Below are 25,916 nucleotides of genomic sequence, written 5' to 3' on the forward strand. Positions count from 1 at the left end.
TCTCCCTATCCCACCCCTCTAGGTGGTCACAAAGTATCGAGCTGATCTCCCTGTGCTATGCAGCTGCTTCCCACTAGCTAGCTATTTTACGTTTGGTAGTGTATATATGTCCATGCCACCCTCTCACTTTGTCCCAGCTTACCCATCCCCCTCCCCGTGTCCTCAGGTAGATTATCTACCTCTCTGTCTTTCTTCCTGTCCTGTCCCTAGGTTCTTCTGAAATATTATTTTATTTTTGTTTTTAGATTCCATATATATGTGTTAGCATACGGTATTTGTTTTTCTCTTTCTGACTTACTTCACTCTGTATGACAGCCTCTGGGTCCATCCACCTCACTACAAATAACTCAATTTCATTTCTTTTTATGGTTGACTAGTATTCCATTGAATATATGTGCCACATCTTCTTTATCCATTCATCTGTCGATCGACACTTAGGTTGCTTCCATGCCCTGCCTATTGTAAATAGAGCTGCAATGAACATTGTAGTACATGACTCTTTTTGAATTATGGTTTTCTCAGGGTATATGCGCAGTAGTGAGATTGCTGCATCATATGTTAGCTCTATTTTTAGTTTTTTAAGGAACGTCCATACTGTTTTCCATAGTGGCTGTATCAATTTACATTCACACCAACAGTGCAAGAGGGCTCCCTTTTCTCCACACCCTATCTAGCATTTATTGTTTGTAGATATTTTGATGATGGCCATTCTGACTGGTGTGAGGTGATACCTCATTGTAGTTTTGATTTGCATTTCTCTAATGATTAGAGATGTCAAGCACCCTTTCATGTGTTTGTTGGCAATCTGTGTATCTTCTTTGGAGAAATGTCAACTTAGGTCTTCTGCCCATTTTGGGATTGGGTTGCTTGTTTTTTTGATATTGAGCTGCATGAGCTGCTTATACATTTTGGAGATTAATCCATTGTCAGTTGCTTCATTTGCAAATATTTTCTCCCATTCTGAGGGTTGTCTTTCACCTTCTTTATGGTTTCCTTTGCTGTGCAAAAGCTTTTAAGTTTCATTAAGTCCCATTTGTTTATTTTTGTTTTTATTTCCATTTCTGTAGGCGGTGGGTCAAGAAGGATCTTGCTGTGATTTATGTCATAGAGTGTTCTGCCCATATTTTCCTCTAAGAGATTTATAGTGTCTGGCCTTACATTTAGGTCTTTAATCCATTTTGAGTTTACTTTTGTGTATGGTGTTAGGGAGTGTTCTAATATCATTCTTTTACATGTAGCTGTCCAGTTTTCCTAGAACCACTTATTGAAGAGGCTGTCTTTTCTCCATTGTATATCCTTGCCTCCTTTATCAAAGAGAAGGTGACAATATGTGCCTGGGTTTATCTCTGGGCTTTCTATCCTGTTCCATTGATCTATATTTCTGTTTTTGTGCTAGTACCATATTGTATTGATTACTCTAGTTTTGTAGTATAGTCTGAAGTCTGGAAGCCTGATTCCTCCAGCTCCGTTTTTCTTTCACAAGATTGCTTTGGCTATTCGAGGTCTTTTGTGTTTCCATCCAAATTGTGAAATGTTTTTTTCTACTTCTGTGAAAAATGCCATTGGTAGTTTGATAGGGATTGAATTGTATCTGTGGATTGCTTTGGGTAGAATATGCATTTTCACAATGTTGATTCTTCCAATCCAAGAACCTGGTATATCTCTCCATCTGTTTATATCATCTTTGATTTCTTTCATCAGTGTCTTATAGTTTTCTACATACAGGTCTTTTGTCTCCTTAGGTAGGTTTATTCCTAGGTATTTTATTCTCTTTGTTGAAGTGGTAAATGGGAGTGTTTCCTTAATTTTTCTTTCAGATTTTTCATCATTAGTGTATAGGAATGCAAGAGATTTCTGTGCATTAATTTTGTATCCTGCTACTTTACCAAATTCATTGATACAAACAAAGTAGAGAACATGGTGGGGTGGTGTCTCTGAGGATTCATCAGCATCATTGGGAGCATTGATGAATGAATATTAAGAGACAGTTGCCACCAAAGGACTGAATTATCTACATGTTTGCCCAGCTTTATTATTCTCCTAATTAAGCTTTATGGTGAGGATGACTATCTAATTAATCTAATATAACTGGAGAGATGAGTTCTTACCTTTACATTTAGTAAGATCATTATTATTTTGTTTATTGTTATAAACTTTTGAGAGTAAAATATACAAGTTTAACAAAAGACAAGGAAGACAGTTCCTTTTTTATTGAATTGTAGTTGATTTATAATATATTAGTCTCAGGTGCACAACACAGTGATTCAATATTTTTATATACTCCCTTTAAAGTTATTACAAAACAATGGCTATATTTCCCTGTGCTGTACAATGTATCCTTGTTGCTTATCTATTTTATACAAAGTAGTTTGTATCTCTTAATCCCATACCCCTATCTTGTCCTTCCTCACTTCTATATATGTAAGTCTGTTTTATTATATACATTCACTTGTTTTACTTTTTAGATTGCACATATAGTGATAACATACAGTATTTGTCTTTCTCTGTTTGACTTATTTCATGAAGCTTATTATTATTATGTCCATCCCTGTTGTTGCAAAGTGAAGATTTCATTATTATTATAGCTAGGTAATATTCCATTGTGTGTGTGTCTGTCTGTATATATATATATATATGTATATATATATATATATATATATATATATGACATGTCTCTGTGTATATATATATATATATACCTGTGTGCATATATATACTACTCATATATATATATATATACTACTCATAAAAAAATGAAATTTTGCCATTTGCAACAACATGGATGGACCTAGAGATTATCATACTAAATAAGTTAGAGGAAGACAAATAGCATATGAAAACACATATGTGGAATCTAAAAACAACAAATGAACAAACAAAAATGATACAAATGAACTTATTTACAAAACAGAAAGAGACCCACAGGCATAGAAAACAAATTTATGGTTCCCAAAGTGGAAAGGTGGGGGAGGAATAAATTAGGAGCTTGGGGATTAATCGAAACACACTACTATATATAAAATAAACAACAAAGATCTATTGTATAGCACAGGGAACTATATTCAATATTTTGTAATAAGTGGTAATGGAAAAGAATCTGAAAAATAATATATATATATTTATAAAAGAATATATAGGGCTTCCCTGGTGGCGCAGTGGTTGAGAGTCCGCTTGCCGATGCAGGGGACACGGGTTGGTGCCCCGGTCCAGGGGATCCCACATGCCGTGGGGCGGCTGTGCCCGTGAGCCATGGCCACTGAGCCTGCGCGTCCAGAGCCTGTTGCTCCGCAGCGGGAGAGGCCACAACAGTGAGAGGCCCGCGTACCGCAAAAAACAAACAAACAAAACAAAACAAAACAAAAAAACAGTAAAGAATATATATAAGAAGACATATATATATACATATATGTACATAAGTACATATATATATATATGTACTTTGCTGTGCACCTGAAACTAACAGAACATTGTAAATCAACTACACTTCAATAAAAGAGAACCATAAATTCAGAAAACTGCACTTGCATAGAATGTCTCAAAAGACCAGTGCAAAATTAAGTAGTAAATGCAGCAAATTCCCAATAAGATACATTTGAAAGTTTATTCAAATTTATTTTAAAGTTTCAGCTTTGAGAATTTTTCCACAATTAACTTCTAATTTTACTTTTCTTTCAATTAGAAGCACAAAGTAAACTTTTAATTTTATAATTGTTTCAATAAGAATAATGTTGCTAGATAAAATACAGAACTCTTGTGTAAATTTGAATTTCAGATAAAAAGTGAATTTTTTTAGTATAAGTATATACCATGCAATGTTTGAGGCATGCTCAGCGTGGAAAAGTATTCATTGTTTATCTGAATTTCAAATTTATCTGAACCTCTCATATTTCTATTTGCTAAATTTAGCAACTGTAAATCAGAGGGGCTGAAACAAAGAAACAATTTAATACCTATTCAAAATTTTTAAATAATTGGAAAATACATGCAAATGAACTTTCATTTTTTTCCTAAGTCTTTAGTATCTATACTACCGACGTCTATACGCTACATAAAACTGTTCAAAAACCTTTGGGGTGCTGTATAGACTATTTGGTAAATGGTGCCAAGGCAAATTTTTATATCTATGGAAAAATACATCTACTACTCTTCATCATATGAAAAAAATTAATGTTTTAAAGGCTAAACTGTGGAAAGTCACATTTTACTTATTAGAATAACTTAGAGAAAGCTCTATTCATCTTAGGGTTGGAAAATATTTTTAACCAATTCATAACAAAAGGAAATAAAGAGTTGGTGATTTTGAGAGCATTAATATTAAAAGTATCATATTACTTTTACAACACCATAATAAGAACAATTGGGCAAGCCGTGAGTGGATATTTGCAAGAAAAATAAATTATTATATTTATATGCAAAATATATAAGCATCTCCGCCATTTCAACTGGTAAAAGGACAAACAAGGCAAGCAAATAATTGCCAAATGTCATGAAGAAGAATTTCACAGGAAAGGAATCACATGTGGCTCGTAAACCCATGAAAAAGATGCTCAATCTTGTAAATAATCTAAAAAACTCATTAAATTTCAACATTTTATACCCAATAGCCTGATAAAAAGTAAAAAGTTTGGCAATGCCAAATCTTGGCAAAAATAATGCAGACTCTTCTCATAAGAGCATAAATTGGTACCACCATTTGTAAATCATTTTAATAGTAGCTTTTAAATAAATGATACATTTTATTTGATTCAGCGATTTTATTTCTCCCTATGCATCCTGAAATAATTATTTACATATGTGTAAAAGAGATGTAGAAGAATGTTTACTGCAGCATTGTCTTACGATAACAATAAAAACTATTGACACAACTTTTTAAATTAAGCAGTATAATGGAAAAATGAATTATGGTACTACAGAAACAATATAGCCATGAAAATGAATATATTAGACAAGTCAATGTATAAATCATGAAAACATATTGATGAAAAGAAATTGTAAAATATATCATAGTATTTATATAAGGTATATTTTACAGATACTTACATGATTGGTAATGATATAAAACCATGTAAGGAATGACGGATACCATATTCAAGAGCGTGTTTACTTATCTCTGGGAGATGAGGGAGGAGTAAGGAGGTTATTTAAACTTATCTGTATTTTTTATTGATTGTATTCAAATGCTAAGTTTTAAGAAGCAACTGAAAGTAGCTGTTAATGCTCTGGAATTAGATGATTGCATTCAAATTCTAGCTTGCCATTTGCTAGCTGTATGACCTTAGATGTTATTTAATTTCCCTGTGATATTTCCTCATTTATAAAGGGGATTGGTAATAGTGTATTCCTTATAAGGTTGTTATGAATACTACACGAGTTAATATTTAAAAATTGCATAACAACCATATGTTGGTGTTTGAGAAGGTAAAATTAATGAGATGGCTGTTGTGTATTTGGTTGTTAACTAAATAGTTCTTATAAAAATAATTTAGGTGATTATTATAATGGCAGTTTTAAAGCAGTTATGTGGCCAAGAACAATTTAACGAACAAAAGAAAAAAACAAGTGTCCATTTCTTAAAAGAATCTTGGCTATAAAAAAGAAGAGTGGTAACTCTACGGCCGTGTGGCCATGAGAGGAGTTCTGCTTCTATACAAAACCAGACCAAGGTGAAAGGTTGAGTGGACAATTCTGGAGAGAAGGAGTGAGACTAAGGCCAGCTACTAAAATTTGGGAGCTGGTTTAATCTTGAGCCTAATTAAAATCTTATTTTTGGTGAGGCCTAGGGGTACTTCTTAGGAAAGAGCCAAGGGAAAAAATAAACAGAAAATTTTAAATTTTATTAATTCAGGAAAAGAAAGTGACAGAGTTCCTAACCACACGCCTCTGTTTCTTGGGCAATAGGATGTGTGATTGATTTCTGACAACCGCAAAGGAGATGCTTGAGGACAGTCGTTAAAATCTAAAGGGAGAAGTAATAGTGATGAATTAGGGTCAATAGATAGTGGCATCTCAAAATCACTGTTTTATATTTTCCATCAGAATTATAGAACATAGCATTGAGCAGTAAATAGTAAAGACCAACTGATGAAACTATGTATTTGCTTTATTGAGAAGCATATAGAGTGAAGATTGGAGTGGGGGCTCTGGTATTGAAACTCCAGAGTTCCCATTAAGACTCTATTCTTTGCCAAGGCATTTAAAGTGTCTGGATTTCTGTTACAACATCAGTAGAATGGGCACAATAATAAAGCTTACATCACAGAATTGTGTTAAAGTACCTAGAAGAAGTAACTAAAACATAGCTAACGTATGATAAATGCTATCTATCATAATTACTTCTATTATTATTACTATTGAGTACTATGATCAAATTCTGAATCTATGCCTCAGATTATTCTTTATGAATGAAGATTGTTTTAGTTTAGGTTTAATAAAGTATGCACAGATATAAAGAATAAACTACCTCAATATAGAAGTCTGTATGCATAAATCATACTGATTTCAGGATAGCAGTTTCCTTGGAGAATGGAAGAGATTAAATGGACTAGAGGAAGTTCAAATGTATCTGTATCACTTTATATTTCTAACCTTTTTTTTAAAGTCTGAAAATACATTTTTAGGTATAAAAAATTTCTAATAATAGTCACCTTTTTCAGCATTTTCCATTTGTCAGCACTATGCTAAATTCTTTGCATTATGCATTCATTGTTCTTTATATCTTACGCCTAGTTTATATATATTGTTTCTGCTCAATACTTAATAGGAACATTTAAAAATCAAGTAATGAAAGAAAATAAGAGGAAAGTGAGAATATTCTTTTTCAGAATAGTTTTTGAGCAAAAGCTGCAAGACACTGCCCTTTGGGACACTTTGAATGAACTGCCTGGCAACATTTTTGTATAGTGAAAGCACATTGTGGCAGAATGCCGGGATGTTGCTTGATCCAGAGGTTGTAATCATAGCCAAGGAATAAATTGAGAACTGGTTAAGGCTTGATAAACCTAGAGAGTTGGAGAGTATTTGTTTTACAGTTTCACAGAGAAGATGCTGATTGATCCTTTAGAAAGTACAGTTCTCCAAATCAGACTACCTTAGGGAAATACCAACCTGAACTAGGAAGAAAAAGTAGTTGTTTTTGACAAAAATTATAATAAGTTCTCTTGAATGAGAACTAGTTTTATTACTATTAATTAGTACTGATGCAACATGCAATGGTTATGGCCACTAAAGTCTCTTTTGGAAATAGAGCAAAATATATGTGTAGCAAAACAGATCTTTGTTAAATGAATTTGCATTCATGTTGCACCTAATAATGCTATATATCATTTTTACCGTCTTGTTTTGATTACCAATTTCCTTAGTATGACATTTACAAAATTTTATTAACTAGAAAAATAACAATAACTGAAATCTATTGAGTCCATGAAATGGACTAGAAGCTCTGCTAGTACTTTATACACTTTAACACTATTCAACACAAGTTTTCATGCCTCCCCCTCCACATTTCACAAATTAGAAAATGCAGGCTTAGCTAGCAAGTCACTGTTAAATAAAAGAAAAAGATGTCAGTTCCAGAACTGTCTATATCAAATTCAATGTTTTTTTCACTACTTTTCAGTGGCAGTCACTTTTCATTTCATAGAAAAGCACAAACTAACAGAGCTAAAATATATGACATTTGATTCTAAAGCATACTATTTGTGTACAATTTCCTGTTATTCTCACATATGCTGCACAACATCACTTTCTCTAAGAATCCCACATCAAAAAGTGTTTTGTAGTTTTGCCAAATAATTTTATGTATGATTTTATCATTTGTTTCTCAAACAACCCTGAGACATGGCTTGTACAATTATTGTAATTTTGTGAAGAAATTCAGAAGTGCCCGAAGTCACAGAGCTAGTATATGTTTAGAATTTGAACCCACAACTTTTGATTTCCACAGCAAGTAAATTTCCACAACTGTCAGTTGTTTTTCTAACATCAAAGAAATGTAATGTGCTTGGAATTTGACAAATACATTGATATCTTATCATTAGATTGATCATCTTATACCTGTGCTAATACTATACCTTCTCTTTCTACCTCTCAGATATCAAAAGGCTATTTTATTTATTTATTATTTTGGAAATTTTTAATTTTTAACTTTTCTAAAAAAAAGTTGTGACTCAAGATATACAGTGCACAGCCTTTGTTAAAATCTGATGAAAACTCGACAAAAGATTTAGTCTCAACACCATTTTCCCAAAGAAATACAATAAGAAGACTGTGGAGATTCATAGGAGAAGTCATATTACACGGAACATAATTTTTTAGTAGAAACTGTTAAACTACTGGGAACTACTTCTTCCTTTTTATTTCTACCTACCACCCACCACAGCCTCCTTACCCCTTCTTTAGCAAGCAGAAGAAAAAAAAAAAACATAAAAGAGCTTCACTAAAGGCATGCAGAACTTGGCCCTGGGTATGGATACTGACGTGGCCAATTGGCTGGCTCTATCCCTCTCAGCTGAACTCCAGGAGCCACTGGGTTTGGAAGATTTACCCACCAGATAGAATCTATACCAACCTGAGCCCTGGAAACAAGAAGACCCCACTGCAGACTCAGCGACAGCCTTTTAACTGGCTCCAACTCATCTAGACTGCAGTTCTAGAGGTAATCCCATCACCCTGGGGATCTGAGAGGAGAAGGCCTTTTACCTGCTAAAACCACTGTGTAAAGACTAGAAGAGATGTTTGCTACTTCAAATGCACAGACACCATAAGGCTACATGGATCACAAAGAATAAGGTAAATATGATACCGTGAAACTAATAAAGCTTGAGTAACCTACACTTAAAGAAATTATGATTGGCCTGGCAAAAATTCAAAATAATTATCTTAAAGAAACTGAACAAAATGCAAGAGAACACAGATAGACAACTAAACAGAATCAGGAAACAATGCATGAACAAAATGAGAAATTTAATAAAGAAATAGAAACCATAAAAGGCCAAACAAAAATCCTGGAGCTAAAGAATTAAATGGCAGAACTGAAAAATTCAATAAATTCAACAGACTTGATCATGCAAAAAATATAATCAACCAACTTGAAGACAGATCACTTGAAGTTAGCCATTTAGGGGTACTAAAATCAAAAAGAATAAAAAAGAGTGAAGAAAACCTACATGAATCATGGGACACTATCAAGAGAATGAATAATGCAGTTTGGTAGTTTTGTAACATTCTGCATTCCATCTTAAAATCCTCAAACTTCTAAATGATTTTTTTTAATTACATATTTCAGGGTTGTATCTTTGTGCTGTGAAGTTTTATGGGTTTTTTGACAATGCTTAATGCTTTGTATTTACCACTATAATGTCATACAGAACAGTTTTGCTGTTCTAAAAACCCCTTCTATTCAATTCCCTTTCAATACCACTCTCACTCAAACTCTTGGCAAATGTAAGTCTTTTTACCATTGCTATAGATTTACTTCTTATAGAATGCTGCATAATTGGAAGCATATAGTATGTAGCTTTTTAAGACTGGCTTCATTAACTTACTAATATACATTTTAAGATTCATCAATTTCTTCTGTTGCTTGCTTTTTTAAAAAAATCTTTTGCTAAATATCCCACTGAATAGATACACCACAGTTTGTGTACATATTCACCTATTGAACAGCTGATTCCAGCTTTGGTGATTATGAATAAAGTTGCTATATACCTTTTCATGCATGTTTTCCATGGCTGTAAGTTTTACAATTAATTGTGTAAATATCTAGGAGTGTGATTGTAGATCATATGGTAAGATGATTATATATTCTTAGTACTGCTGTAACGATTAGCACAAACTTGGAATCTTAAAACATCAAAAACTTATTTTCTCACAATACTGGAGACCAGAAGTCTAAAGTCAATATGTCAGCAGGATAGGGTTCCTTCCGAAGTCTCTGAGAATCTGTTCAGTTCCACTCTCCTAACTTTTGGTGGCTGCTGGCACATCTTGATATGCATCGGCATGTGGATACATCACTCCAATCTCTGCCTCTGTCTTCATATAGCTTTTCCCTTTAAGTATCTCTGTGTCTTTTCCTCTTGTGTCTCCCATAAGGGCACTCACAATTGGATGTAGGGTCCATCCTAAATCCAGGATGATCTCATCTTGAGATCCTTAGTTTAATACATCTGCAAAGGACTAATTTCCAAACAAGGTATATTCTCAGGTACAAAAGGTTAGGACTTAGAGATATTTCTTCTCATATTCCTGCACCATATGTTAAAGAAGTTATTATTCTCAAATATCTTTGTGTCCATCCCATGTGCAGAATACACTCACTCCAACCAAACATCCCCCAAATTCTCAAAATATTATTACAGGGCTTCCCTGGTGGCACAGTGGTTGAGAGTCCGCCTGCCAATGCAGGGGGCACGGGTTCGTGCCCTGGTCCGGGAAGATCCCACATGCCGCTGAACAGCTGGGCCCGTGAGCCATGGCCGCTGAGCCTGCGCGTCCGGAGCCTGCGCTCTGCAACGGGAGAGGCCACAATAGTGAGAGGCCCGCGCACCGCAAAAAAAAAAAAAAAAAAAAAAAAAATTACAGCATCAACTCTAAATCTAAAATCTTATATAAATCCTAAATCTCAGCTGTTAAATTATCTTAAATCATATAAATCAGGTATGAGTGAGACTTGGAGTATGATGAATCCTGGGGCAAAAATCCTCTTTGTCTGTGGAGCTGACGAGCTAATAAAATGGTTACCTGCTTCCAGATACAATGGTGAGACAGGCATGACATGGTAATTCTTCATATTCCAAAAGGGAGAAAGTGGGCATGTTATTCCTAGTGTAGGGGGGAGACATAAAACAAAGATAAAAGCAAAATACTTGTGGGAAAGGAAAAAGGAATAAGGAGTGACTTAAGAAAGTAAAATAGTAACAACAAAAACAGAACAGTCAACCAGATGAAATTGGGACAAGATTGAGCTTATTATGGTAAATAATTGTATCATACTATTAAATAAAACATAAAATGATCTAGTCATAGGCCAGAGTCAATAAAATTAAATATACCTGACTGTATTTCTTACAGTAATAAGATATTTAGAATGATTATATAGATGAAAACCTAACTTCAATGTATGTAGGAGCACAAGCGGATCTGGAGGCATGCAACTTAATTGAAGCTTGTATGTCACCTTCAATGTCTACTTACTTAAAGATGTCAGTTTTAACTAACAAATGTCATAGAATATTTTTATGCTAAATCCACCCACAAAGAAATGTTGAACAGGTGTCTGAGTGCTGCACACATTGCTATGTCTTTTTAGGTGAACATCTTTTTCTTCATGATTAGAGAATTAAACAGTCTCATTATTATGGATTAAGAGTAGGATTGACGTAGAGGCTGGCTGGTTAAAATGGAGGAAAATTTCAGAATAAATTAGGGCTGTCATTTGTTTTTTGTACATTGGAAGAGTGGGAAAAAAAGCCCAGGTGTCCATTTAATAAGAATAACATTTTACCCATCAACTAAGAATGGTTGTCTTCTGTAATTAGTAGAATACAAGCATGAACATGTGATATTCAAATTATCCTAAAACTGAGAGCTAAATTGTGTGATTATTCTTAAGAATATCATACAAAAAGAAGCACTTGTTTTCTGTATTCCTTTTTATCCTTGAATCCTTTTTGTACTTATCATTGTTTTTCCCTTTTACAAGCTGTATCAAAATCATTAGAAAACAAACAGCCTTTTCTTTAACAAAAGATGAAGAATCACTGACAATCAATACAATTGGTCAATATTTTGTTTTTTGTATAACTTTACAAATGAAATGTACTTTAATTTTTCATAATATAACATATATATGTGATACCTTGGCATTGCTAATATGTTTTTGTACATAAGTACCTGAAAATGTACATTTTAGAATGTAAAATCAGGAACAAATACATGGAAATATGGGTTTTTTTATATGTTATGTTTAAAACTTTCTCAAAGTACATTAAATTAAAGTTTGAAGTTGATATTAACATTCCTTCCTGTAAACTTCAATAAGGGTAGAGAAACAAAATATCCTGGTTTAAAAAGTCAAAACAAATCAGTAACAAAACAAGGAAATTGCTAATAATATTTCTGCATATGAATGGTTTTTACAAAGAAAACATTGACATAGCCAGATTAAAATTTCCTTGATTTAGACTGAGTAGAAAGGAAAGCAAATTATTTTGATAGATGCTCTGATGATTTCTTCTCCTTAATAAGTTCCTTTGATTCTAATGCTTCTTGTTTGATTTTACTCCTCTCCCTGCTCCTTGTAAATGGAGAAAACAGTGGCTTTCCGTAACTCTGTGATATCAGAGGAGAGAGGCATCCACATATCAATGTCTGGTCCACTGGTTCCTTCTAGTATCCACTGTGGAGGGGCTGGTTTGAGTTGCTCCCTGGATAGGAAGAGCTGAGATAAGACTGCTCCTTTCCTGGATGAGATACTAATTGCTCCTGAAGCCCTTGGCTGCTTTAACTCATGATCTGGTCATTCTTTTGTCTTGCTTAAGGCCCATTAGGCCTCTATAAAAACCTCTGAGACATTTTAGGTCTCCTTCCCCCCAAGCTCGCTAAGCCTCTTTTACATTCTCTCCACGGGCTCTGGCCCAGGATTTCTATGCCACATCCTCTGCTGTGGTATCAACTCACTGACTACTAGGATTGGTGGTGGCGATTTAAGGACATTTAGATCTTACTGACAGGCTTTCAATTAGGCTGACCTCTGTTAATCATCAAGGAAATGTAACAAATCATGCGTGCTGATGTACTTCAAGCAAGGTTAGTGAAGTTTGGGACTATTAAATAATCCCTGTCTCTGCTTATTCACTCTATACTATCGTCTTTACTTGCTGAGACCACCCCCTGTCAGTGCAAGACCTCTCCAGTTGAAAGGTTTCTTCCCAGTATCAAAAGGAAAGCAGGGCAGTAAGAGCCTTTCTTGGTATTTCTCTTCACTCATCAACATACCAAACACCTCCTCAAATTCATCAGCATAGGGAGTGTTCAATCTTAATCTTGATGCTTTCCTCTCCTACCTCAGACTCTTATTTTCTTGTTTTTCTTCCTTCCACAGGTCAGCAAAATTCTTAATATATCTTGAGTCTTTGAATTTCTTCCTACACTATGAAATAGTTTGTAATCCGGTTGGTTGTCCAGGTCTCACTCTTGGTTTGTTACTACATGTTAAAGGATAAATTTACTTTTCTCTTATAAATAATTTACCAGGCTTTCCAGACTATTATACTACTGCAAAATTAAGAATCCAAATTTTATGTCTTTCTTTATCTATTTCTGATATAAGATTTCTAATTTTTAACCATCTCTCCCCCACCCCTTGGAAGAGCACACTCCATTGCTTAGACAGAAACTCTGGCCAAATAGAATTCTATGAACAAAAAAACAGCAAAAAGACAGAAATGTATTCAGATATTTCATGTCTTATAAGAAACAAAAATGAAGTGGAAGGACAGCCCTATCACACATGCAAAGAAAATACAAAAAAAAAATTAAGGATCTAAACCCCACTCTATCACTAATATTCTTGTAAGGCTATTTATTTTTCATATGAGGAGAGTTATCATGACCTTCTTTTCTGAGCATCCTCAACCATTGTCCTTTTGATGTCTTTCCAAGTATTTATTCATCCTGTATACATTACTGTGTGTACTGAAATTCTCCAAACGCACTATAAAATTATTAACCACAATCATAAATAATGCAACCCAGCTTTGTATAAGTATGTGACACAAAACAATTGCATTTTTACATATTATTGCATAGTGAGTTCAAATGGCATAGATTCAATTATTTTTTCTAATACTACCTATTTGACTTTGAGGCACAAAAAGTAACCTCTTGGGTCCTCAGGTTCCTTATAATATTAAAACAATAATTATACTGTTATATTTTTTATGTAGTTAAGAATTCTATGAAGTGATGCATGCAAAGGACATTTTATTGAAACTGAAGATGCTTTAATAACCTGTTGAATGTTACTGAATTTGATTTTCTTTTCTTTCACTGTTAGTAACTGTCACTGGGAGGGAATACTATATAGGACAGTCCAGCTAAATTTAATTTTGTTATCTTAGACTTATCATTCCTTCTTATCTATATATTTTATGATATATTGATAGATTTGACGCAGATATGCTAGAATAATCTCTCATTTACTTTCACTGGCAAATATTATCAGCACTTATACATGTAATAAATGACATGGCTGAGTATGAACTGAGGAGAGAATTCTATGTCTAGAGACCTACTTATAATTTGACAATAATACATTGTTTCTGGTGGCACTACTGATTGGTTTTCTTGACCATATTTAACTGATATTTTTTTTTTTGCAGTACGCGGGCCTCTCACTGTTGTGGCCTCTCCCGTTGTGGAGCACAGGCTCCGGACGCGCAGGCTCAGTGGCCATGGCTCACGGGCCCAGCCCCTCCGCGGCATGTGGGATCTTCCCGGACCGGGGCACAAATCCGTGTCCCCTGCATCGGCAGGTGGACGCTCAACCACTGCACCACCAGGGAAGCCCCACACTGATTTTTTTGTTTGTTTGCTTAGATATTTTCACTTAAAACAAAAGGTATAGAAAAGTGAGCAATATGGAAGAAGAAAAAGAAAGAAAAAACTTTTGTGTTTTTTTAACCCTGTGACTATGGAGAAGCTGGAAGAGGAAATATTATTAATCTGTAATAATTTCACATAAACCATTTTAGGGGGGTGCAATTATTCAATAATTTGTGAGGATTAAGATACTAATTTCTTTTTATCTGTGGGGGGGCATAAGGGGAGGTTACTGGTTTTAACTCCAACATGTAAAGACCTAGATGTCATAATTTTCATCCTAACAATGAGAAAAAGAGGGAAACACTAAAAATCAATGACTTTTCTTAGACCCATTCAAGAACTGAGATTGTAAATCACTACCCAAACTCTAGAGACACAGATGAATGCAGAGAATCAAAGCTGCAATATGTTTAGCAAAATTAATACAAAAATTATTATACACTACAAACAAGATCTATCCCATTAATGCAATTAATTTCAATGTTTAAAGTGCAATAAATGTAACCCAGTATGTCAATAAGCTAAAGAATAAAACTCATATGAACATATTAATTGAGGTTGAAAAAACATTTGACAAAATACAATCCTTATTCCTGTTAAACACTCTCTGCAAAATAGGAATAGAAGTTAATTTCCTTAATTTGATAAAGGGCATCTACTAAAATTTTACAGCTACCATTACAGTTTGAGTTGACAGACTGGAGAAGTTTTCCTAAATTCAGAAAAAAATGCAAGGATGTTTTCTCTCATCATTACTAATCAACATCATACTGCAATTCCTTGAAACTATACAAACTGGAAAAAGAGAAATAATTGTTTCGGTTTATTTTGTTTTGCAAATGATATGAGCATCTATGTAGAAAACTCCCAAAGAATCTACCCAAAAAATACTGGAAAATAAGTCAGTATAGCAAGTCACAGCATGCAAAACCAATATACAAAAGTCATTTCCTTTCAAATATACCAGTATTAAACAACAGAATTTTTAAAAATACTATATAAAATTACCAATAAAATACTGAGATAAATATAAAAAATAGTACATATAGGATAGATCTACAAAATGCAGATTAAAGTAATAAGGAATTCTAAACAGATTGAGAAATATCCCATGTTCATGCACTGGAGGACTCAATATTATAAGATGTCAATCTTCTAGAAATTGATTAATAGATTGAATCCTATATCAACTAAAATCCTAGTGACCTATTTTGTAGAACTCTACAAAATGTTCTAAAATGTACAAAGAAGGACAAAAGACCTAGAATAGCTTAATATTGAAAAATAACATAGTTGAAGGACTCACAATGCCAGATTTCAAGATTTACTTTAAAGTTACAGTACACAGACTAAGTTGTATTAGCAAAATAACAGATACCTAGATCAATGGAACAGAATAGAAAGTCAAGAAATAAGACTAATGATAGACAAATTATATCACACATTTGTCAAAATTCATAGAACATTACAGCACCAAGAGTAAACCATAGTATATGCAAATTAAAAAAAATATTTAGGGCATTGAAGTATCACAGGACAGAATGCAGATTTAACAAATGAATTTTTTTTACAAATATATGAAATGACCTCACTGAAAGGAGAGAAAAAGATGCTAATCTAAGTAACTTTGAAAATAAATTTAGTCTGTAAAACTAAAGGAAAAATAAACTGCACATAAGCACTGTTCGGTAGTTGATAAAATTGCTTTCCATGAGGGTATGGGTTAACAATCCTGAAAACACTATTCATGTACTCTGGAATTGAAACATTAAGTAAAAGAATCAGAATTTATCACTGTTGGAGTCTGGGGTTACAGACAAACAAGGGACTAAGCCATGTATGATACATGTGTTAAGAGATTAGAGGTCAAGACATCATTATGAACCCATGTTTAGTTTAATATCAATACAGGTGGATACACAAATTATTACGTAGATAGATAGATAGATAATATGTACATTCATGGGTCAGTATATACACATATATATTTTTTATCTGTCAGTTAAGAGGGCCTAGAATCTATGGCCCCAGTAATAATGAGCACATCTATTTTCTAGATATTGATTTCTAATACCTTTCTTCAATTAAAGGAGCCAAGGCTGTTTGGAGAAATAGCTGATTCTCAGAATGGAGTAATAAATATGCATGATGAACCTGGGACAACTTAGAGTACCAGAAAATAAGAGCAAGGTTAAAAACAGAAAACACACACACACACAGAGATACACATATACACACAATGATAGGGATATATAAAAGGGACCCAGGATCCAACTACAGAATTCCCATCAACCAAAGCTGGAAAAATCTGATTTTTAAAAGTATTATTGAATCATAACCTAAAATATAAATTGATACCTATAAGTCCACACTTACATAATAAATAAATGATTGACAAATATTTTGTGCAAAGTAATTCTAAATTTATGTAGTTACTTCACCCTCATGATGGTGATGGTTAACTCCCCATTCCTTAAGTGTAGGTTATGCAGAGTGACTTCCTTCCTAAGAGTACAGTGTGGAAAGGGGGAAAAAAGTAACTTTACTCTGTTGAAACTTAACCAATATTAGTCAGGTGACCAAGGTTAGCATCAACAATGACTGCATGTTGATAATATGTACCCTTGATATATTGTGAAGATGACACTTTTTCTCTGAGATATCCCTCTCACAAACCCCAGTCTAACCATGAAAAAACAGAAAAAAAAAATGAGAGAGGCATCCTACAAAATATCTGACCAGCATTCCTCAAGACTGCCAGGATCATCAAAAACGAGGAAAATCTAAGAAAATGTCACAGCCAACAGGAGCACAAGGAGCCAAAACAACGAAATGTAACATGGTATCCTGGATGGGATTCTAGAACAGAAAAAAGAACATTGGGCTAAAAACTAAGGAAATCTACTTAAAGTATGGACTTTAGTTAACAACAGTATATTAATATTGGTTCATCTATTGTGACAAATATATGTACTATACTAAAATAAAATGTTAATGGGGAAACTGGGTATGGGTATATGAGAACTCTCTGCCTTCATAACATTTTTTATAAAACTATTCTAAAATAAAATATTCATTTAAAAATTAAATAACAAAGCCAAACCAAAAAAACATCCCACACTTTAGCTTCTCCTTTCAGACAGAGATACTGGACACATATGACTCTCCTTCCTGAAACCTTATTGAGACTAAAATGTAAAAATAGATAAGAATCAACCTATAACAGGGAATTTCTTCAAATGATAAGTTAGATGGAGCATATTTATTGGCTGAAATTCATAGAAAGTTACTGTTTAATGTAAGCTATGATGACGTGCAGGAGAAATTGCAATGCAGTGACACCTTGCACTGACACCCTAACGTGGTCTTGGCTCTGATTCATCAAGTACAAAATTGTACAAGCGTAAAAGTTAGGAATGAAAACAGAGCTCATCTCCAATCCCTTTCTTCCACTCATTCGTTATACAGAATCGAGACAATGAGAATTGACATTTAGGAAAACTAGCAATGCATTTTTCTTTAGTGCAATTGATTAAAGAATCTGGAGAAAGCTGAAGATCTAGTGTAGATTTTGTCTCCTAGAGAAAAACCTTCCTCATTCCAGCACTTAGAAAGTTGACTTCCTTACAGAAGCCTCTCAACTAAAGCATCATAATTGAAGACTCTCAACTAAATGCAACATACCGCATTCTATCATTCCTTGAGCTCCTTGTCAAATTCTGACCTATAGTAGTGATTAATCACTATTATAAATCTCTGTCTTTATCCTCTGACTTTAAAGGAGCAAATGATAGGATTGCAATTTGTGGCCTTCTTGTGGTTGAATGTGGCCCGTCACTGGTTCTAGACAATTAGCACCACTTCCAGATTGCAGCATTTAACTGTTGACAGAGGAGTCATTACTGCTATCTTTCTTTCTGCCATGATGACCAATAAAAATCCAAATAGTAACTGCTGTGGCAGCACTAGTCCCAAAGTGAGGACAATTTAAAACAAACCTTAGACAGAAACTCCAGATGGAAATTTAACACGTGCAAGGAGTAAATCTTTGTGTCAAGCCACTAAAATTAATGCTTGTCACTACAGCATAATTTAGCTTACTTCTCTTGATGCACCACCTATGGAAAAATATATCAAGAAACAATCCTACTAATCAGACAGCACAGGAAACCCAGCCAATTATCCATTTCCTCTCTTTTAAATATAAATATCGATGATAATAATTAGGCTTGTGTAAGAAAAACATATCAAAAGGAAGATAATTTCAAAAATAAAGAACATAAGTGATTTAATAAGCGTTGTAGGAAATGAAGAAAAAGAGAACAATACAAATAAAAACCCCTAACAAATATGCTAAAAATATCTGAGAGGAATTACATCCTTAAAATAAAAAAAATTATGCCATATAGAGTATAAAGGATATGAAAGAGCCTTTTGAGATTAAAACCATGATGAAAAAATATTGGAAAACAAACACCAACAAAATATATTGGAAACCCTGAAAATATGTTCAGATAATTGTACAGCCTTTATAGCAAACATGGCAAAGAAATTAAAATTACAGAAAGGTTACGAGACAAAGAGGTTCAATCTAAATTTGATCATTATAATAATATGGAGAAATCTCGGGGTCTACTTTTACAATAAAATTGAATTTCAAATCTAAGTGTTTCACTCTCTTCAACGTTAATAATTCATATGTTGCCCAACACTATTTTTGTCATGGGGAGTTTTTTCTATTTTTCTTTTCTTTCTTTTCCTTCCTCCCTCCCTCCTTCCTTCCCATGCTTCCCTCTCCTCCTCTCCCCCTTTTCCTTGTGCATTATGATAATATGGAGAAATCTCTGAAGGAGTCTTATTTTTACATTAAAATTGCATTTCATATCTGTTTCACTCTGCAACTTTAATAATTCATATGTTGCCCAGAACTATTTTTTGTCAAGGGTGTTTTTGTTATTTTTCTTTTCTTTTCTTTTTTCTTTCCTTCCTTCCTCCCTCCCTCTCTCCCTCATGTCCTTCCTTCCTTCCACCTTTCCTTCCTTCCTTTCCTCCTTTCTTTCTTTCCTCCTTCCTTCCTCCCTCTCTCCTTCCTTCCCTTTCCTTCTAACCCCCTCCTCTCCCCTCCCCTTCCCTCCCCTTTTCTTTCTTTCTTCCTACCTCCCTCCCTCTCTCTCTTTTTCTTCCTCCCTCCCTCCCTTCCTTCCTTTCTTTCTTTTTTCATAGTATCTATGCACTGAGTTTGGAAAACATGTTCCTCATGTTTACAAAGCATGGGCAAACGTGTCCTCCATGGAATCAAACACAGAAACCCCAAGATTTTTTTTCTCTTTAACTAGTTTGGAAATAATGCCAAATTAAAAAAAAAAAAGTAAAGGTAAATGTAAAGGAAGAAAACACAGATAAATATCTTATTCTCTTTTAATTATCAATTACAACTAAATAAAACTTGACTAATAAAATTTATCAAATATAATTGAGGCGGAAAATTCAAAACAAAGGCTGTTTTCTAGTCAGGAATATATGTACCTGAGCAATGAGCCCAAAACAATCACATCTTTATTACCTTTATCTACCGAAATTAATTAAACCCTTTAAGCTTAAATGAGTAGTTGTAATTTAAAAATGTATTTTCCACATGTGAATTATCTCTGAGAATATTATGTCTTATGTAAATTTCACTTCTAGAAATCAGGAAAATGGGGACATAATTGTAACAACAGTGGCCATAATATAGATGCTGTAATATATGCATTTTAATATTGAAAGACATATTTACCTGCCATTTGTAGCCATGTTATCTTTCCATCTTCCTGTCTCTTTAATACTAGTCTTGGCAGGTACTAGAAGGCTCATTGAGATTTCCTGTGGTTTATGACCCAAGTTGACAACTGTGACTTCTTTTTTGTGGCGTTCTGATGGTTATGTCATATAAGAATCACCTTATATCATTTGAGAAGGTGCTGACACAGAGCTCCGGTTTGATGGATGACCTGAGCTGCCACTATTCTTGTCAGAGGTAAGCAGCAAGTTTTAGAGTAAATTATTGGAGGAAGATACAGTGACGGGGAGAAAAATAAAGTAATGTGTGTTGCATGTAGACTGACAAAATGATTTGCTTACAATGCCAAGCTGGCATAGCTGAGAACAGCAGTGAGGGAAAAAATGTCTCGTCAACATTTAAATAGCTGATCATAGAACCAACTTGACAGGCCATTTGTAAGTGGAAATTATAGAGCAGAACTGTAAGCTATGGGGGTCATTCTGCCCTCACTTGCACTTTTCATATTTCAGGTTTACATAAAGCACAAAATAAAAGAAATGCAATTGTTTTATGTTTTGATACCAGTGATTCTCAAACTGTGTTCCCCAGTAGCAGCATTAATGTGAGAACTTGTTAGAAGTGCAACTTTTCAGACCCCACTCCAGATGTACTGATTCAGAAACTCTAGGGTGGGTTTAGCCATCTATGTTTTAACAATCCCCCCAGACGATTCTGATGCAAGCTCAAATTTAAGACCACCACCTTCTCAAATCAACATGTGCTGTCTTGATTTCCAAACATGTAATATCCTGTGCACACATCTTTGATTTTCTTGCAAGATTTGTATAATTAATTTATAAGAAGAGAAAATAACACCAGCAAGATTAAATTAATTCAACTCTATTACATGTAAATACACAAACACACATATGTGATATGCAATGCTGCTAATAACTTGTAGCAATATAGTTATTACTTTAGAAATATGGTCACAGAGTCACAGATTTGAAACCTTGAAAACACACACCAAGTTTAGAGTAGATTAACTCTCCATAATCAAGATCATAATCCCATTCCTCCATGTCAAATGTCTTACATGTTTATCCAGTTTGCAATTTAGCATTCCTGGTAACAGAAAGTTCACTACATTGTAAGGCAGTTCAGTTGTTTGCCAGTGCTCCTGTGGCAGGGGAAAAAGATAGCTACATTACAGAACATAAGCAGAGCTTTCAAAGGCTTCTGAGAACTACGGAAGGAATGGGAACCAGATTAAAAAAATCCAGAGAAACAAAAACATTCTTAGGTGAGTAGAAAATTACCAGCATACTTTTCCCCTTAGTACATTTGCTGATTCTGGGTGAAGATTCTGGGCCTCTGACAGAGAAAAGAAAGACCAATAGAGCTTTTAGTGATTCTTTTGAAAAACCAGGAAAATGCAAGTGCCTGAAATGTATGGTCAGTTTTTTCACAGAATAGTGCTAAATTCTGAGCAATATACAGAATGGGGAACAAGGCTAAAAGCTTCTACAAAGCCAGGTAAATTTTTCTGTAGGCTTTCAGTGTCCAGTAAACAATTCTAAGGATTTGTAGAGGGGAGCAAAATAGGAAGGGAACTTTCCTCAAGTAATACTGGATTTCCAGTATCACTGAGTTTTCTTCAGGAAAACAGAAAATAATCTAGGCATATTAAGCAGAAGGAGGTTCCATATCATGAATTAGAGGCTTAAAAAACAGTTGAAAGAGCTGGAGGAATAAAGTTTAGAGACACATTTGCTAGTATTCAGGAATTCAGAAGGTATGGAATTGCTGAAAGTTGCGTTCAATGATCCCAGCTGCGTATAGCACAAAAATGTGTAGTTCACAGGAAGATAAAACCCTACTTCTTCCATGTGTGGAAGCCCATTTGCCTGACTAGCACTGCTGGAGCTATAATGGTCTCTTCTTTACCCACTACATTCCACATGTTCTTCTTGATGGTAAGTCCTAAACTGTAAATATTCTGGCAAAAAATTTAGTTTCTAATCTTCCAACTGCTGTGACACTGGGGAGGGCCTAGAAAGAAATAATAATTGTGGTGAAATATCAACAGACTCTCTGGTACTATTCACCTCTTAGACTGGTTTCGTTCTTATCCATCCTCCTACACCACAGCATCTTATGTCTGCCTAATAAGATCTAAATATCCCTTTTACAAATGAAGACACACCTTTTCCCCAAAGAGGAATGACACAGTTTCACTCATCAATATAGCGCCTCACAATTCCTGTAACTTGAATCCATTTTGGGATGATGTAATTCTTCTTTAGTGCAGCCATAATCTCACTTGAATATTGTGTACTCTAATAACCAACCATTCCTAATACCTTTTACAAAAAATAGTAGAGACAGAGGACAGGGTAAAAGGGTTAATGAACACAAATATGTATATAACAAAGCATATTTGCTATATTCCTCATTTCTATAATTGTTCATAAGGTATTTATATCTCCTACTATTTATAACTTCTACTATCCATTCCATATTCCCTTTCTCCTCAACCAGAAGTATCTGGATGTGTTTCTAACTTGGCAGGACTATCCAAGTTCATTCTTGAATAGTATAAGTGAGCCCTTAATAGCTCTGCTTGTATTTGTTTTGGCTTGCTAATAATTTTTATCACTGCACAGGAAAGTAGCTCCTGAGAATTAATGTTTGGCCAGTGAATTTTTAGAAATTTCTCCATTATTCTGGTCCTTGGTAGCACCTGTGCTCCAGGAAGCTGAGAGGCTTGTGAAGTACCAAGAGGCCAGTGGTCTCCCCATCATGAAATTCAGCTGCTTCAGTTCCAAAATATCTAGCTGCTGGGGGTTGAGGACGGATCAATTGCCTAGTGGGGCTCAGAAAGCACCATCCTCCCCATCCCCATATATCATCCTGCTCTCCCATCACAGTACCTAAGTAAGGGTACTGTAAGTATTAAAAAAATCCAATTATTTGGAACCTTGCATGTTTGAAAATATTGTTCATATGTAACTGTTGAAGAACCTGAAAAGATCATAACCATTCCACATTCAGTCTCGACTGCCCAACACGCAGTCGGCATGACTCCTCATAGATCTTTAGTATGTGGTACTGGTGTTAGACCCAAAGCCAAATGGGGCTGTGGCAGTCCACAGAGATATGGAGAAGTTTCCATTTCTGTAGCCAGGACCATGGGTGGGCAAGCCAGACATTTGGCTGTAAGCCTGACTTCTCAAAATGTCCCTCCACAGTCTTGGTCTCTACACTGAGGTTTCACAAGTCTACCTGGACTCCAAAGCTCCCAGGAAGCTTTTGTGAATGTATGTCAAATTATTGTTGTTGGGGAGGAGTACATGCAACAGAGTCTTATTCAGCCATTGTGATGACATCACCAGATTCATACCTATATTTCTTAATATGTATCCTTACAAACTGATAATAAAAGAAATTCTTAGATACAAAAATATGTTGTTACAATTTTATAATAAACTTAAGTAGCATATTGCATCATAGTAACATTTTAAATAATTTGTGGTAGTAACTTTGGAGGTCTGAATTATTGAGTGACTTAATAAATCAATTTATTAATAATACCAAATAATTGTGTGAAAGACCAAATTCAAGACAATTTTGGATTACAATCTCTAAAGTCTACTACAAAGCATAGAGTAATATATTAAAAATCTTGTTAGGTGAAATAAACATTTTTAAATGTCTCATATTAAAAACATTTACAAATTAGAATGAAGGTAAACATGAAAACAAAGTGAGGGAGCTCAGAAATCAGGTCATTTAAAAGTAATTCATGAGCTAGATGCATTAAATGAAGATGAGTACACTCAACTATTAAAAGAAATGGTATACAAAGGAGATAGTAGATTTAATATTCTTCTAGAAATAATACTTAAGTCTAAATCTGGGAGTTAGGTAAAGGCAGACTTTGGTTCAAGTTAAACTATGAACCTAACCGCTGGACACTGGACTTGTATCATAATATGTTCTTGATTACCAGAGATTTTCTAGCAGTAGATAGAGGACTCTCTTCCATTTGCAGGATAGTGAGTATACCTATATTGGGTCATGAATTAATAGGTATTTTGTATTATGATGGCTTCTAAATTAAATATTCTACCATTATATGATTTTTCTTGATAAATACCTCAGTGTATTATTATAAATCAGGGGTTACATCATTTATATAATTCTTTTCCAGATGTAATTCTGATTAGGTTTGACCAAGAAAAGAGTATTCTTGAATTTTTCATGAAACAACATAACCTAAAAATAATTTACTTCAAATAAACTTGCCATTATTGAACTATGATAGAAGGATCATTTGTATCATAGAACGTGTTTCATTCTTCTAACCAAAATATAAGCAATATTGTGAATCAGTGAGGTTATAATTTTTATTGTTCTTTTTTGCTTTATTTTCTTTCTGTAAAAATGAACTAGAAACTAAAGAGTACTTCTAAGTAAAAAATGCTTATGAAAAAGAAACTGCGCCTTATCGAATGCATCAGCAGCTTGTATTTCACCTCTTTAGAACTAAAATAACCTTAAAATGTGTGTTTACTTTCTAATGAGTAGATGACAAATACTGAAACTTTAATAGCATTGTAGGTGGTAACCTTTTAATTTCTAAAAGTAAAGCAGATAACAAAATGTCTAATAATTTACCACTTTATGTCAATTGCATTGTAATAAATAGAAATTATCCTGAACTCTCAGCCCAAATTCTAGTTTTCAACTTTCTTTTTCTCAGATAAAATTTGGTTCTGAGACAAAATAAATACAAGGGTAATTAGGTTACTTTTTATATTGCTAGTGTATCATGTAATTGAACGATGGTTCAGAATATTGAAGACATTGAGTTTGGAACCTACTACAGTGTTGTCATTTATTTAATGATAGCATTCTCTCTCCTCTCTGTCTCCCCTTGTGACTGAAATTAACTTTATGGGATGAAATTGCCTTTCAATAATGACTGATTTTGTTTCCACTGTAAAAAATTTAGTACTCTCATCCTCTACCTTTTTAACTATATGAAAGCATTAAAAATATAAAAAAATAATTTTCTACATATTCTGTGAACTGACCAATTTAAATAAGAGATGTAGCATTTTATCCCATCATTTAGTATACATGTAACCAATAAAGCAATTCATTAGTCTCTGTATTTAAAAGATATTTTATTGCTCCCTCATGCATTTCTTCTCTCTTGTCAAACTATCGCCATATAAATGATACTTGTGTTCATTTCGGAGAGCTCAGATGACCCTATATTTCATTTCTATTGATGCCAGTTTCTGGATTTCTTGTTGAAGAATACAAATACATATATACAATACACAAAAAAACTTTAAGAAATGAACACATTTTCTAATTGTTGTAAGGATACAATTATATTACATTATAATTACATGAAAGCTTTACTAAAAATAAAGATATATTGATCAAGAATGCAAAGAGTTTGTAGTATTTTAAAATTTATAATGATGATTTGATTTCCATAATATTTTCATCTCTGATTAAATTTTGTTGTTTTCCA

At 34.0% G+C, this 25,916-nt stretch overlaps 1 long non-coding RNA gene across 1 annotated transcript in view; it reads right to left on the minus strand.

Moving 5' to 3' along the window:
- Positions 1-10,736: 10,736 nt before the first annotated feature.
- The window catches only part of LOC307182556, a 74,359-nt gene continuing 59,179 nt past the window's right edge, over positions 10,737-25,916 (minus strand). The window contains exon 3 of the long non-coding RNA XR_013827195.1: positions 10,737-10,821. This is a non-coding gene — a long non-coding RNA (uncharacterized lncRNA). The remainder of the gene's footprint in view (positions 10,822-25,916) is intronic.

This window comes from Stenella coeruleoalba (genome assembly GCF_951394435.1).
Source record: "Stenella coeruleoalba genome assembly, chromosome: 2".
Lineage (NCBI taxonomy): Eukaryota > Metazoa > Chordata > Mammalia > Artiodactyla > Delphinidae > Stenella > Stenella coeruleoalba.